Source organism: Uranotaenia lowii, chromosome 3 (assembly GCF_029784155.1).
Source record: "Uranotaenia lowii strain MFRU-FL chromosome 3, ASM2978415v1, whole genome shotgun sequence".
NCBI lineage: Eukaryota > Metazoa > Arthropoda > Insecta > Diptera > Culicidae > Uranotaenia > Uranotaenia lowii.
Genome location: NC_073693.1, coordinates 145370142 through 145387189, shown reverse-complemented (window position 1 = coordinate 145387189; position 17048 = coordinate 145370142). Strand labels below are relative to the sequence as shown.

Below are 17048 nucleotides of genomic sequence, written 5' to 3'. Positions count from 1 at the left end.
ACTTTATGAAATGTTTCTAGCCCATAGTTAAATAAATTAAGATTCTGAACCAAATATAAGCTGTTGAAACAAAACATCAAAATTATGTCTGACTCATAACACAAGTTATGTCATCGTGTTGGCGGATAAATTGCATTATGAATCTACTGTTTTCAAATCCATACTCATTACACTGATTGCATAAACCTGTAAGATATTGCTCCGCCTGCTATACTTTATGATGACACTTGCAACAACACCGAACGTTTAGCGTTTACAACGCCCGCCTGTCATATGCAAATCAACGTCCGTGACAAATGCTGGATGTCTCCGCGAGGTGCAAAAAGCAAGAATTCAACAAATGCAACCTTGGAGACACTTACTGAGCTGTGGAACAACAAAACTCCCCAAAAGAGCCGCGTCTGTCAACTGCATACGACAGTAAACAATGCACAATTACTTGAAGAACTTAAGACAGTTGAAGTGAGGAAAAAAATCAACAAAAAAGGTCTCCAGTGCGTATACTCCAATTGCCGGAACTGTCCGTTGGTGATTTCTTTGAATCCACCGTTTTAGACACCCATTTGACCGAGGAAACTTTACGACGACAACGACAAGGTTTTCGGTGTTTTCGGAAAAAATGACAATTATTGTCTTCTTTTACTGCTGACCGGTTAGTCTCTTCAACAGGCCGTGAATTGTTGAATAGAACTTCCTGCGTTTGTGGAGTGTTCGGCTCTTTGAGATATTCCGACTCGAAAAAAAAATGCCAGAAGTACCACGCTGAGCTGCTCCTAGCCTGTCGATTTTGTTTGCAGGTTTTTTTTTCAGGGAATGTAGGTTATCCGAACACAATGAGCTTTGGAGTTGTTTTCGTTTGATGTCAAATAAAAATACGATACGTATTTGTTATTTTATTTTACTTTATCCGAAATTGCAACACCGTTTGAACTTGTCATTTTTTTTATTTGTTGATGTTCATCTTTTAATTCCATTTCTATCTCTTTCAGAGAGGCCAGTTTCACTTAGAAACCCAGCGATGACACTGACGATAATGAGTGCTAATAAAATTCACATTCCAATCGTCAGATTTCACTGCCCCTTAGTGACAAATTTGCTTTTAGTTGATGTTCAGTTCATACTACAGACAAAAGGTGTCGCTTTTAAAAGATATGTTTTAATGTTGCTTTATTTTGCAGATTTCAAACCAACTACAACAATTATTTATGTACCGTTAAAAGTGGTGAATCGGGTCAATACAATCAATAACAAAAGTTTAAAATGTAAGTATCTTGCAATCTTCATATATGAATGTTGGTTAGTCGCCGCGATGTATTGTTGTTGAATTTTATTTACGTTTTTCGGCGAGTTTTACAAATTAAAAACGTTTTTTTAACATTTGTCCAGACGTTTCGAGCTACTGTGGTATTTGCTCCTCTTCAGTGGACACTAAAATTTATTTTAAATTACAAATAATTACTAAAATTACAATTTTTATTTCAAACTTACAAATTACTGGCTTTCATCTATACCATACGAAACAAATGAGCACTGGTTTAGCACAACACAGCTTAGAAACTGGTCATAATTTCGATTTTGAAAACACCAAAATTAGCAGGATACAACGCAAGAATAACTACAGAAACTTTTTACATTAAACTACGAGGGGAAATCATTTCCAAATTAACACAGACACTGACTCACAAATGTAAACGCAAAACAAAACAAACTGAGCCCGAAAAAATTAGTACAGACGAATGCCAGTAATTTGTAAGTTTGAAAACAAAAATTGTAATTTTAGTAATAATTTGTAAATTAAAATAAATTTTAGTGTCCGCTCAAGAGGAGCGAATACCACAGTAGCTCGAAACGTCCGGACAAATGGTAAAAAAACTCTGTTGTGAGCCTACTTGGTTGTATGATTCAACTGAATCAAAGCAATCGAAAGATTCCTTTTAATTCAACCTCGGTGGTTGAATTGCAAGGAATCTTTCGATTGCTTTGATTCTGGTAAAAAAACGTTTTTAATTTGTATAACTCACCGAAAATCGTCGATAAAATTCAACAACAATCTTCATATATGTAAATTCCTTTTCCTTTTGTTGTGATAGTTCCTAGAGTAGACTCTCGAACATGGCACAGAGCAACCACATCTTCAAAGATCAATAAGTTCCTTGATTCATTGCTTCAAAGCAAATATAAATTAAATTTACTTTATGTGTCTTGAAATAATAAAATAAAGCATATATATTTCATTAATAAGGGTTTGAATTAAGGTGGATATGAGTAGTTGATCAGTCAACCAGCTGAGCTATAAATTTCATGGCAAGAGTTGTGAACAAAAATTGTTTAATAGTGAGTGATATACCATGTCTTCCAGTAAAGTGTACTTTGAACATGATTTCGAGAGAAACAATTAAAATAAATTCAAACTGCTTTCATGATAAATTTTAACAAATTATTGTTCGGCACATCAATGATGGGATAAATCGGGGCATGTTCATAATACTGTTTAGGATCCACTCCGATTGGAGAAAATAATCTTAAACGGAAGAAATTTAACTTTTAAGTTAATTCCAGAAGATTGCGGCATTAAAATTTCGCTGGAGATCAAGGAATATTTTCAAAAATTTATTTGAAAATTTTCACTTCTGAACTTCACGGCTTTACTCCAAACATTCCTTCAAATATCATAATAGCTAAAAAAAAATGTTATTAAGGGCACTCAAAAAAAATCTGTCAAGTGAAAAATAACGCACTGCCGTGCAACACCAGTGCTTTGGATTATGTTCGAAATTTGGGGAGCTTAAATGAACGCAATTTTGTTGATCTAAGGATTTTTTTGTAGCGGCCCACCACACTCCCCCACACCAAAAGGCTCAATTGATCCCCAGGTAATAGACGCTACTGTTCTCAGCATGTCTGGCAGCAGAATGATAGCAAAAGTAAACACGAGCAAAAATTTTAATCAAGCTGAGAACACAAATATTTATAATGTCGTGCAAGAAATGTAATATTTAACTTGATTGACAACAATATGAATTTCAATGGAAAATTATTTCGAAATTAATCATTCGATATTTATTATCCATTTATTTCGATATTTACTATAACGCTATTTATTTATTGCAAATTTTATCAAGTTATATTCAAGTATTGATTAAGATGTGATACAAACTTTATCTTTTTAAGAATAAAAACATAAGACATTAACGCTACAAATGTAATAGAAAAATAGAGGTTAATAATAAGGTTTCCAGTTTACCCGGTTTTATCCGGGATTGTCCGGATATTTACTACAAAATTTGGGAACATTCTGGCCCGGCCAGGCTACTCGGATTCTATTAAAGAAAGTTCTAATTTTATCTGGATTTTTTAACTTAATTTGGAAAATCAAACAACGAAAAAGAAATTGTGTATTAGTTTTTTTTATTCATGCCTCCAAAGCGATACTTTTTGAGCATGATTTATCAAAATATCTATGAAAGGTTTTTAGAAGCTTTTAAAAAGATTTCAAATCTGTCGATTTGTTTTTTTATTATTTTTTTTTTCTTGATTTTTTTAAGTAATTTTTGTGACAAAATTTTCCCCGATATTGCTAGAATTTTTAGTTGTCAATTTTGAAATCAAATACCTGAATTTTGCCAGGTTTTTAAATAAAATTGCTCGGATTTGTCCAGCCCTGATACGTATTGCAAAATTTCTGGCAATCTAAATTTATGATATCAGAGCCGTTCACATACAACGTGGACAACTTGGAGGGTGTATAAAAATGTCCACGCTTGTCCACGGAAAGGGGGGTAAGGTTCCACGAGGACATACTTCGAATCTTTCTCTAAAGGCGAATAAATATTAATGTTTAAATCAAAATCTAAAACTTACTGTTAAGGCTGTTTCGGACGTTCGTTTAGCAGCAATGTTTTTGATTGGCGTAGCTAAAAGCTAATAAATTTTTTTATTATTCGAGGTTTACATTTCGATTTTAGTTGTGCACTTACATTGTATAACCTCCAAATTTAACCTCAACAATAAGGTAATTATAACCGTTAAGTAATTCGATGGAACTCTAGATGATGATATAATTTTAAGTTTAGATAATAGTAATTTGAGGATTACAGGAATTTTCATATTAGATGAGCACTTAAATTGTGTGATTTCCGAATTTATGAAATCCACGATACGGTTAGTTATTAATTGTATAATTTAAACTTGGAAATTTCTAACTGAGTTAACAGGTGAATGACGATGCACTTGCTTGCTGATATTCAACGAGTTAGTCTGTCTTCTCAACTGTCACGACGATCGCTGTTTTGCCATTGGTGTGTGATCCACAATTTGGTAGGGGCTGGGGAGCGACCAAAGATGCGGGAACATTTACAATTAGGAATTTAAAATTATTTTGTATCAAAAAAAGGTTTTTCTTTTTTTTTCAAAATCAGCAATTTTAATAACAAAAAGATAGTGTATTCTAACTGTCAAATTAGTTTTAATAAAAAAAAACAATTTCAAATCTGTCCACATGGAAATTCGGGGAGAGGGGGCCCCTTACCTGATAGTTCATATCAAAATATTGAAGTTCATTGAAGAAATTGGCTGAATATATAATAATTTTGCTTTTTAAATTCTTTAGCTTTGATTTCCAAAAATTTCGTCCTGAAGTGTTCAAAATACATCTTTCCAGAAATTGTAACGTACGTTTCGGGACCAGCCAAATCTTAGCAGTTTTTTCCAAAGTATAAGAAGTCGAAATAGCTGAACAAATCGGAGAATTTTTATTTAAAACAAATTCTTGAAAAAAAGATCGAAGTAAAGCAACAAACCTTGAAACTTTAATTTTTTTTCTAAGGAAATTGACAATTTTTATATTGTATTTTGAACTTTCGAAAAATAATTGGATATCTGAAAAGGTTCTTAGACATTTTCACGATATTTGGGAAATTGGGTCAGATCGGACTTTACCTAATTTTTTTATGAATACTTGGGCAAGCCTGCTAAAACCGATAATCTTGAAATTTTATGCAGAATTATTATTATGAAATTATGAACAATGAAACAAAAACGAGAAAATTGTTGTTGATTTCAAGAGGTCCACGTCTGGATTTTTTTTTCAATCGTGTGTGATAGTATATTGCATTTTTAAGGTTAAGAATAAAGTTTAAATTTTAGAGTTCAAATCTTCCACTCCTATTATATCAATTAAAATATAGATTTATGTTGGAAATTATTAAAAACCCACATCCAAAATGTTTTCTACCAATTTAACAAAAATTTATTCGAGTTAGTTTAAATCCCTATTGAAATCTAAATTTGATACTTATGTATGTCTTGAATTGATTAATCTTTACTTCAAGCTAAATCTTAGCTCTGAATACGAGTTCTGAAATTGGAATTGGAATTCAAATTTTGAAATGATTGTTCAAAATTTGAATCCCATGTTTGAAATCTGGCTCAGTATTCTTTAAATGTAAATTCCAAATCTGTATTTTGTATCTTAAATTTGTATTTTAATTCTGATTTTGGAACCGGAATAAAAAATTTGAATACCGAACATATTTTCTAAATTGGTATAATAAATTCTGACTATTCCTTATTCTGGTAATTTAATAAACTACTCGAATAAAAAGTGGATCTGAATCAGTTTTTTCATACCTACTGAATTATGGATCTAAATATCTGCCCAAAAACTTACTCAAAATACTCAATTTTGATTTTTTTAAAATTTGATTTTTTTATTCATTGTTTGGAGTTATAATCCTAAACATGATTACACTAGATTTCCGCTTATCGGAGCTTTCGTGTCATTCAGGCCACCATTTTCATAAAAAAAAACTTTGTAAAGTGTTCATATATTGTTATGTTATATAAATTTATATTGAACCTCCAATAATTAGCATTAAAAAATCCATGTAGTACAGTAGATCCCTGCTTATTCGAACTCCGGTTAAACGAGCTTTCACGTAATCCGAGCCACCATTTTCACACAAAGTCCAATTAAAGTTGTGTTTTATCTCCGCGGTATATTGTTGTACTGTTAAATCGACGTTTTCTGTGAGTTAAATCGAAACTTGCTAGAAAACGTCGATTAAAAAGCCTATCAAAATTCATATGTTTTCCTAGCTATGCGCCTGAAGGTTTCATTTTTCCGAGGTGGTCCCTCCCCCGACTACCTTGGATAAACGGTGTTCTACTGTATTCAAGAATAAATTCAATAAGGTACACCGCCCAAGTAACACACAAAAATAGAAAAGGTTTTATAATTTTTATAAGGTGTTTTATAAGTGATGTATAATACCGTAAATGTATTTATTGGAAACCTATTCACAATTTCTCTCTAGGACAGCTACAAGCGTCCTATGAAGCCAAGTTTTGAAACAGCAATAAACTTCTATGATTGCTTTTTTATTTTTCACTTGGTGCATGCTATAAAACATTTTTATATCTGAAATTATAAAACATTTTAAAAAGTCTTGAAATACCTAGTTACAAACTTGTTTTGATTTATAAAAGCCTTTTTAAATTATTTCGTAGTATTCGTTTCCTTATACGGTCTTCACAAGTAGCTTTGGTTTTATAAATGTTACTTAATAACTAATGGAGGCATCTTTAAACCGGTTATATGAAACAAATCCCGCTATAGGCCAAATAAAGCTTATAATAGGCATTTGGCCAACTAAAGGGATTATATAAGAAAATTATGCAGAAACAACCAAAATGTAAACAATAATATGTATTTCGGTGGCAAAAGGAGAACGGATGAAATTGACTTCGTCAAGCGTCAGAAAAAATAATTGGTTTGCTGCACAGTTTTAATTATTTGCTGGAAGTGTACATCTTAGTGGAATTTCCTGATTGTCAGCTTAGTAATGAACATATCAACATTTGTCTTGGTCCGTAATAATTGAAGTTTACCGATAATAAAACAGTGAATCCATGAATATATTTAATTGTCTCTCAAGAATATTAGAACAGTGTGATAAAGTGATAAGGGAATAAAAAAAATCTTTGCATAATTCGACAAATTGTGTTCAATTATTTTTATCAACTGCCGCCAGCATCCTTTGAATTATAAAGGTTTCATAAGGTGCTTGTACCGTTTTTATCAATATATTTTCAAGAGGGCCTCTAGAGTTTTCGTATTTATAAGATTCTTTTAAATGACTTTAACACTAAACGTACCGGAGGCGGTCAAATGACGGTTTTTGAACTTTAAACGATGATTACGCCTTATATAATTGTTTTTTCGCAAATTTAACGACAGGACTATTTTGGTTTTTAAAAAGCAAGTATTTTTGCGTTTTTAAATTTTTTTTAAGTGTTACGGTTTTCGAATAACGCATGTGGTATACCTATTCATACCGCGAGCGGTCAAATGACGGCAAACACCGTTTTCGCTAAAACTCTCTTGTTTCTCAGCCGATTTCTACCAAATTTATAGTTTTGAAAAGCTTATAATTCGACTCAAATATGTTTCTCAGACAATTTTCAGCTACAATCAATAACTTTAAAGTTATTTACAGTACAAGAAAAATTTTATGAAAAAACATGCTTCAGGAAAAAATTGTAAATCAGTTATTAAGTGCTCGAAAAAAATTTCACTTAGTGCCTGAGAAAGCTGAAGTTAGAAGCTATATGTTGCACATATGTAACATTTTTTCAAAAAATTTCTAAGATCATGGCCACAAATAATGTAAAAAAGTTGTGTAAAACCCGTACTTTTAAATCAATCAACCGCCAAAGCTGTTCCTGTTACAGTAGAAAATTTTGAAAAAGTGAATTGAAAAGTAGACGTAATTTGTCACATTTTGGCATCTTTAGATTTTTGAAATACGAAATACATAATTTATGACGACTTTTCAAAAGTAGCTGTTTTTCGAACTTTTTATCAATTTGGATTTTCTAAGGCAATTCCTACACCTAAGCTCAGCTTTGCACTGGATTTTGAGTACTTTAACGTTAGGTTTAGGCAATAAAACTATATGCAAAAGAAAGCTTATTTCAAACCGGTTCTAGTGGTGTAACTGCATTGGCGGTGCAATGCTTGGCAAAAATATGATAAATAAAACAGTGAACTAGTTTCTGAATTTTGAGAAGTCAGCACAAATTCTTGCTTGGCAGACGGGCACAGTGGGTGGTAATATCTCAAAGCTATTTTGCACACGAAGACGGGTGAAAGGAAACGAATAAACAAACGAGCAATCGCTCAAATTTTGAGGTTTTACTTTCAGAAATATATTTATTATATTTTTGCCAAGCATTGCACCGCCAATGCAGTTACATCACTAGAACCGGTATGAAATTTGCTTTCTTTTGCATATAGTTTTATTGCCTAAACCTTACGTTGAAGTACTCAAAATCCAGTGCAAAGCTGAATTTGGGTGTAGGGATTGTCTCAGAAAATCCAGATTCATAAAAAGTTCGCAAAACAACTACCTTTGAAAAGCCGTCAAAAATTATGTATTTAGTATTTTAAAAATCTAAAGATGCCAAAATGTGACAAATTACGTCTACTTTTCAATTCACTTTTTCAAAATTTTCTACTGTAACAGGAACAGCTTTGGCGGTTGATTGATTTAAAAGTACGGGTTTTACACAACTTTTTTACATTATTTGTGGCCATGATCTTAGAAATTTTTTGAAAAAATGTTACATATGTGCAACATATAGCTTCTAACTTCAGCTTTCTCAGGCACTAAGTGAAATTTTTTTCGAGCACTTAATAACTGATTTACAATTTTTTTCCTGAAGCATGTTTTTTCATAAAATTTTTCTTGTACTGTAAATAACTTTAAAGTTATTGATTGTAGCTGAAAATTGTCTGAGAAACATATTTGAGTCGAATTATAAGCTTTTCAAAACTATAAATTTGGTAGAAATCGGCTGAGAAACAAGAGAGTTTTAGCGAAAACGGTGTTTGCCGTCATTTGACCGCTCGCGGTATGAATAGGTATATACAAAGTGTCGGTATGTTTAGTGTTAAAAAACTCATCAAGCCTGAAGCGGTTTTGTAGAAAAAACTTATAGATTGCTACATAGCTTTTTTGGTTCAAAGATTTCCGTTCAAGCTACCTTCTACAACTCAATACACTTTTATAAGACAACAAAGTTTTGTAAAAGTGAATAAGTTTGATTGGCAATTTATAGATAACAAAATCGTTTTGTAAGTATCCAATAACAACTACTGAAAAAAAATAAAATATAGCCATTTTCATGGCCAATAATGATGAATTTACTAACGACTGTTTATTATTATAAAAAGTATTCCTTATCTTATTCATGCTTTATGAGAGTTCCATCATCCTTATGGAAGAAAGAGTATAAAAAAATTCTTGAACGAGCACAAATAGTTCAAGTTAAAAAATTCATAATTTTGATATCTATTTCATTGCATTTTAATTGCTTTAAGAAGCAATTTACAGCAGGCCCATTATTTTTTTAGAATTTTCTCATTAATATTTGTGGTAAACTTGAAAGCGCATGTTGATTAGTGGTTTGAATCGAAAATTCTGATTGATAAAATCATGTTGAATTCCCTAACAGAATGATGACAAACAAATTTCAGCTTTGTGCTTTCGATTTTATATTTTATTTGAATGAGATTCATTTGTTTTAAAAATTATTATTAAGAACCAAATGCCGGAGCATAATTTTTTGTAGAAGAAAATAATATAATAAAAAGGATTTATAAGCAAAATTCATACAGAACTTTTAAAGTTGATTTGGCTTGTCAAGGTTTTATAATTTGCTCTACAGAACCTACTGCAGTAGGGCCTTTTTGAGCTACTAACCGTTGTATTGGAGTTTTATAGATTCTTACATATCTGAACGCGGTTTTATAGTTTTAATTTATAGTTGGCATGCAGTTCATTTTAAAACCTAAATTGTTACTTGGGCGGGGTAAGTGGGGACGGTGGCTATTTCAACAATACTGTCAATTATTTTTTCAAACTTTTAATGCACAATGTTAAATTTACTTGTAATCTATCCAATAACTGTTAAAGAGATACGGTTCCGACAATAACGGATGTTTTTATTTTTAACTACGATGTGGAGTTGATGTGCATCATTTCCAATCGCAAATTCCTCGTAAACTAGCTGGCGCTTGACGAAAAACTCTACATTGCAACAATCCTTACATTAGAAGAAACAACCAATTAAGAAAAGAATCGACGATTTAAAATTGAGAAAAAAGAGTTAATTTTCAAAAATCTAGAATGTTGTCTCCAATTCTACCTGGGATAAGTAGGAACGGCTTTGATGTTTAGATATATTTTCAATTTTCTCCCCTTCATTCAATACATTTTAGCTTTATTTACCATTCGGATCATAAAAAGTTGGGAAAAGTACTTGTGTTTTTTGTAATAAGCATATATTTTCGATAAAATCGGATCTCGTGTGTTGCAACATAAATTACACACAATTATCACTACCATGATCTTTTTTCAAAATTTTGGACGGTTCGAGAAATAAAGAAACGTATTCAATCAAGAAAACACAAATTTGTTGAAAATTTCCTGAGAAATCAAAGAAAAATCTACCGTCCCTACTTACTTCATAAAACAGGGTAAGTGAAGACACCAGCAGTCCATAACAATTCATGTGATAACTTTTTTCGCTTTTCGTTTATCAAGCTCATCTCTTCAGCATTTGCAAACAACATGTTCAGCATCATATTGCACGCAATTTTATCAAAATTGATTCATTGCTGATTTTTCAATGATTTGTAAAGTTGAACTATACGTAAAACCGTCCCCACTTACCCCGGTGTATCTTATCTGAATAATCATCTATCAAATAAATTTTGGTAATTGAATGAAACCGCTTTCAATTCTGAAAACTTTCTCATACTAAAACAACGTTAAATACGAAATAACCTACTCACATACAATTTATGTTCATCAAATTAAGTGAAAATGCACGTTTTTGAAAAATAAAATAATTGATTTTATTGACTAACTTATCCCTTTAAACAGTCAAGTTTCATACAAAATCAGTATTAAATAAATTCATCAAGAACCTAAAATTGCACCCAGACACAGCTGTAGAATTTTTTTAAAAGATCATTTTAATACAACGCTATTAAAAAAAAATAACAGAATTGAACTTTAACTTAACGGCATAATTCATTGCATCAAAAGGATTCTTCCACTTTCAAAACGAAGTAGGAAGGATCTAAAAGCTTGGACCGCATAGAATCGAGTTGTTTTACTCCATTTACTGCAGAGACTCTAGTTGTTGTACCGTTGAACTTATTACAGCGTATTAATCTGTAAGTTTTTTTTATCTAGAGGTAAAATTTCGGTCATAATTGGTACACGCGCTTAAGATTTATCCAAGATGGTACGCTAGAGGGCGAAAATAATTCTGCACAAACACGTGGCGCAAACCCTATAAGGTTATGAGGAATGATCGCCAAGGCTTTCAAACTCCCGAGATCGACAAATCCCGGGGCAGCAATTTTTTTTTTGGTTACTACAAGAGAAATGCTCCAGAAAACATCAAATTTGCCCGCAAGATGATGATTTGGCCAGCCAAGTTATATATTTGACAATTGTTAATTTGGCTGTTGAAAGAAGACAACAGTTTTCATCACTGGAGCAGCCATGTATGGACAAGTTTACAAGTAGTAATGTCTTCAGGAGATACATCTGGGATATATTGTAATGGTACCAGAATAATAATTTTGATGTTTTTATTTTGAGTTTTAATTGACCAAACTTATCGAAATATCTTGGGCAATAATCAAGTGTAAATTGAAAAAGAGTTTCAAATCAATCTAATCATCATCTGATATGACAAAGTCGAAGTATATAGTCGATACGGTTGATTTAATCATTGTGCAGAAATTAATGGAAAATATTCGAAAATTCCGAAAATCCATCAAAACAGCAAAAAAATCATTTTTCTTTTGTTATTCTTCCTAAAAGTTTAATAAATATATTTTTATCACTTTTCTACGTTATTTTCTTATGGAGAAATTGGAACTTTAATGCGCCCCGATTACAAGTGAAACAAACCTTATATAAAATCAAAGAAAAAAAAAAAGACACAGCTTATTAATTTTCTAACTGAATTTAAAAAATTTTACTCAAAGATAAATTAAGATATAACGATATGGTTTATTTTAATCCTTCCATCTTCTTAGAACGAAAGGATCTAGTATGAAATTTCTATACCTTTCATAAACTGTACATGAATGAAACATCAAAGGTTTTAGTTAATGGTATGTTAACATCTTCTTTCCGAATTTGCATCTTGGTAAGACAATGCTGCCCATTAAGTATGGCATTATTCACTCTCTTTGTTGAACCACCTAAAAGAATGATTTATCAAAACAAAGTTGACATCTTCATAAGCAATAAATTTTACATAGATATTGCTTTTACAGATTTCATAAACATTTTGATTAGAAATAACCATGATTTTGATACGACACTAGAGTTATTAAGTTATTTTAGCATACATTTAAAACTTAAAATGAATCTTTCTAAATAAAGGTTACCAGATTGCCTGGGTTTATAAGGGTTTACCCGGATATTTCAAACAAAATTTGGAAAATCTCGTCCAGCTCGTTTACCCGGATATCTTTGAAGCATTTGAAGCCCGGATTTTGCCCAGATTTCGTCGACAATTTTAAAAACAAATGTTCTGCCTGGATACGTTCTTTGAAAATTCTGGCAACCTGATTCTAAGCCCAATCTTCTAAGACTCAATAATTGGTTTATTGGGCCACAGCGAATGAAGGAAGAAGAAAGTGTTAAAATTTTTGTCATAGCATTAAGACTAATATTAATAAAAATTATAATACTTTTATTGATAACATTAAATTCACATCAATCCTTCACACCAAGAGACGTTTCAACCTTTTCAAAAGAGTTTTAATTGATATTCAGTCATATTCTATCAAAACTCTGATATATTTCATAAGTACTTCCATGGAAAATAAACATGGAACATATTAAGGCAACTTACAAAGGTAAATTGGCACTTTTTGATATTGAATCAAAATCCAAAACGATATTCATTAAAAATATTTTATAAAAATCGAGCAGTGCAGTTAACACCATATGAATATATTATGACGAAAATTAAAAAAAAAATTATTAGTCGTTTAAATACACTGGATTAATTTTTTAAACGACTGTTGTGTACCATAATCCGGGGTAAGATTGATCACTTTTTCAATGTTTTTCGCGTATTTTTTCTGTTGAGGGGAATGTTCCATGTGTCATATTTTTAAATCCGGTACTGGACTACTATGGACGTAAACATGATTTCAGAAAATTATTAGACTACTTAAATTTGATTTAAAAATCGATTTCGTCTCTGTTTGTAAATTGAAGCTTTGGAGTAAAATTTATCAGTCTATATTTTAGAGGTCTTAACAAGTTTTTTTTGATCATAAAAGATGAAAAAATACCTTCTGAATATCTGTGTTTCTTGGTTTAGAATTTTTCGCGGTCCAAGAAAAACAACATTGTGGTCCTTAATATATTAAAGCCGAACAGCAATTAAAATCGAAAGACAGACAAGTATGCTTCATAAACTAAGGGGTTAATTTTTTAACATTACTTGGTAATACAATTATAACTACTTAAGCAAATGAAATTTTGCCTTTATTCAATACTCTTTGCCCTCGCACTATTCCTTTTTTATTTTTTCTTTCAATCTTTTACATTTGATAGTGTTTCTAGCCTTTTGTTCTAGACTGGCATAATCCCAATTTGTTAAATATTAAAAATTTACCTCATACTACAACACAAACTACATTAAAACTATTAATTCACTGAGAAAAAAAAGATTAACTCTCACATTAATCAACCCGTTTGCTTCTAAATGTTTTGATTTCATCAGCAAGGGTGTTTGTTTGCGAGGTTTTAAAAAAAAGATGTTTCAAAATTTTGAAATTACATTTTTACTTACATTTGGAATTTCAAAAACGAACCAAGTTTTTCTCAATTTGAAACTCAACTAATAGGTTTTAAAACCCGGAAAAAGTTTTGAGATGTCTCAACTTAAGACTTAGTTATTGATGATAATCTGAAAAATTTCATGTTGATCAAAGCTACCCGGTGATCAAAGTTATCCCGTTTTAAGGTACGTGCAAAAAAAAAAAAGGAAACCGTGGGAAATCGGGAAAAATTCATCGTTTATTTCGAGTTAAGTATTAAGCTTGCACTGTAAATCGATTATTTACAATCAGGAAGACCACTCTGGTGATTTTATGAAATCGGGAAGCTCATAGATTTGTCTCTAAGAGGCCATTCAGGACTATGTTTTTGTTGGGAAGCAACTTCCGAACCAATTAATCACCCAAGAGTGGTTTGGAAAAACAGTGGGAATGTCTAGAAACTGTTTTGACATAATCTAAAAACGTCTTATTTCGAAAACATCGTTAAAAAATCGTTTTAAATGAAACCGTGAAAAATAAGATCGTTTAAAAAAAGAATCCAAGGTTTAGAAATTAAAAGAAAAAACGAACTACCAAGCATTCAATGGGAAACAATTTTTGAAAACGGTAAAAAAAAATCTTTGCTCAAGTCAAAAAAATTCCCTTACTGGTACGGGACATTATTCCAAAAAATGCAAAGTTATTTAGGCACAATGTAAGAGATATAAATTCATCTAAATGCGCAATGCAATAATGAAATAATGATGATACTACTTTACATAGCATAAAAGACTGCGTAGCATTAAAAAATGGATGAATAATACGATAGTGTTAAAATAAACGGCATAGCATCAAAAATAATTAGAAAAGGTTGGATAAAGAGTTGCCATAAAATAATTAACCGAAAAAAATAGAAGTAACTTCTCACAATTTTCCAAAAGTTTTTCTCAGAAAATTAAAGCTTGTTGCTTCTTTTAATTCATAATGAAAATAAGGAGCAGCTGGAACAAATTATGAGGGCTTTTCATCATTTGGAACACACACAAGTTTAGATATTAAGATATTATTTAGTCCAGTACAAGACCTCTTCGTACTTTCAAATTATGAAGGGACGCATGGGTGATTCTCCTATATAATCAATGTTATCAAATTAATTCATTGCATTAAAAAACCTTTGTATTTTTTTAACGGTAGTTTCCAATACAACATCATTGTGAAACACGACAGGTTCTGAACAATGTTCAAGACATTTTCATCAGATTTGAAACATGTATAAGTTAAAAGATTGTCCATATGCTTATGTTTAGAAATAAATAGGGATTCATTGTACTCGCAAAACATTTTGAGTTACTCTAACTAAACGACTCCTGTAATAAAATAAGGGGTAAATTCGAGATTATAAACCGGTTACCGGTTTACCTAACCAATTTTTTTCAAGGATCAACTGAATACTATTTTCATTAACAAACTAAATAAAAATCTAATTCAAAGTAAATATCTGTTTTTTTTTAGCATATGCAATTTCCTTTTACATCTTCTTCAGTTCAAAGACAACTTGCCCTACATTTTAAACGTACCTATACGCAATTGTCATTAAGTTCAATGCTTTCTAACCATAGAGTATGAAATCATCCCAATTTTCGTAATGTTATCGCGTGTAATAGATGCGTATGAAGTCTAAACGAACTGGTTAGATCCCCACATGGAGAAAACCTCTTACAGACGAGAGAAAAACAGTTCCACCTGAGCTGCTCCTGACAGCTTGTAATGTTAACCAGCTGTGTGATTTGTAATCAAACATAGCCATAGATTCAAGAAGGAAAAGCTACATCGACTTGCTAGACACTTACAGTTTGGGAAAAAGCTTTTCGCCAATTACTGCCGATTCGCTGTCGATTGTCTGTCTGCGCCGCTGCTGCCGAAGATCTTGTACAGAGTTGAGTTGCCGGAGACCGACTTGGTTGCTGGTACTGATGAACCTATAGGGTTTTCAATTTTGCTTCCCCGCGAACACTTTTATCTTCTTTTCCCCCGTTAATTCGCTGTAATCTTCGCTTGATAAACCTACAAACTAAAACAACCACCAAAGTAATTATTTACCCAGCGCCTCTATGTTAGCAAACTAAAACCTGCGTTATGTTATCACGAAAGAAAGCCACCCATTCCAGATGCAGAAGGAAAAAAAAATAGAAAGCTACGATCACAGCGAACGAAATCTCCCCAAATTAGAATTTATAAATGTGTCACGTCATCCGCAATCCACTCAGATATCCGCCGAAATAAAGAAAAAACACTCGAAAAACTGTCGTCATCACGTCTTGGGATATCTCTTGCACGATTTCCCCTTGGCACATACACAGCTAACGAATTCCGAATTCAACAGCCCACTGAACTTCCAAGATGGTCACCAACACATCCAATTGTATCCCAGAATGAAACTTGTTGCTGGTTGCTCGCTTAGCTTTTCCCAATTCAAACGACAGTGTGGTGCAGCAAAAGGGCACTTCTCCCACGATTCGCCTTTTACGTGACAACGACCACAACGAATACGACTCATCCACCGGAATCTACTATGCGTGCGACTTATACGACTTAATAATCTAGCGAAAGATATGTTTCCTCGACGACTTACAACCAGTGTCATACGTACTGGAATTATCAACTTCTTCTTATTTCCCTCTGGCTTAATCCATGTACAACTACATCCCACAACAATCGTGAAATCTCCAACAATCGTCGTCGTCGTCGTCTATCGACGAAAATATGTGGCAGTCGACAACAGGAAAATATGTATACATAAAGTATGTAGGCAGCACCATAAAGAGAAAACTTAAGCTTCTTATGCGCTTTCAATGCACAACACGGCGCTAAAGCCAGAAGACTGAAGAAACTCACACACGCGATCACCCAAAAATGGGAAGCGACGAACTCGAACTGCGACCGAACCTTGCCACGACTCAACTCAGACTGATCCTCTCTGTGGGAGCTTTCGCCTAGTTTTCCCCCAGGTGAACTGAACGTATCGTCGCCAAAGTGTGCGGGTGTGCTCTCGCTCTTATACTCTCTTGGCTCCCAAGCACATTCTTCTTCAAGGTGATCAACAGGTAAGAAATTCATTGCTGTTGCTTCTACGGTTGAGACAAGAGCGCGATCTCCAACGTGATGAATGGTCTCTCTGTTA

At 32.4% G+C, this 17048-nt stretch overlaps 1 protein-coding gene across 7 annotated transcripts in view; it reads right to left on the bottom strand.

Annotated features, from left to right (window-relative positions):
* LOC129757291 (filamin-C) overlaps positions 1-17048 on the bottom strand; it is a 222230-nt gene that overhangs the window by 77734 nt on the left and 127448 nt on the right. The window contains exons 1-2 of one of the 7 annotated variants that reach the window (XM_055754463.1): positions 16763-16886; positions 15718-15938 (exon numbers count right to left, since the gene is read on the bottom strand). The exons of 3 other annotated variants lie outside the window; for them this stretch is intronic. The gene's annotated coding sequence lies outside the window, so the exon portion shown is untranslated. Of the gene's footprint in view, positions 1-15717; positions 15939-16517; positions 16887-17048 lie in introns of those variants that run through there. 3 more of the 7 variants (XM_055754462.1, XM_055754465.1, XM_055754464.1) reach the window with 3 other exon arrangements.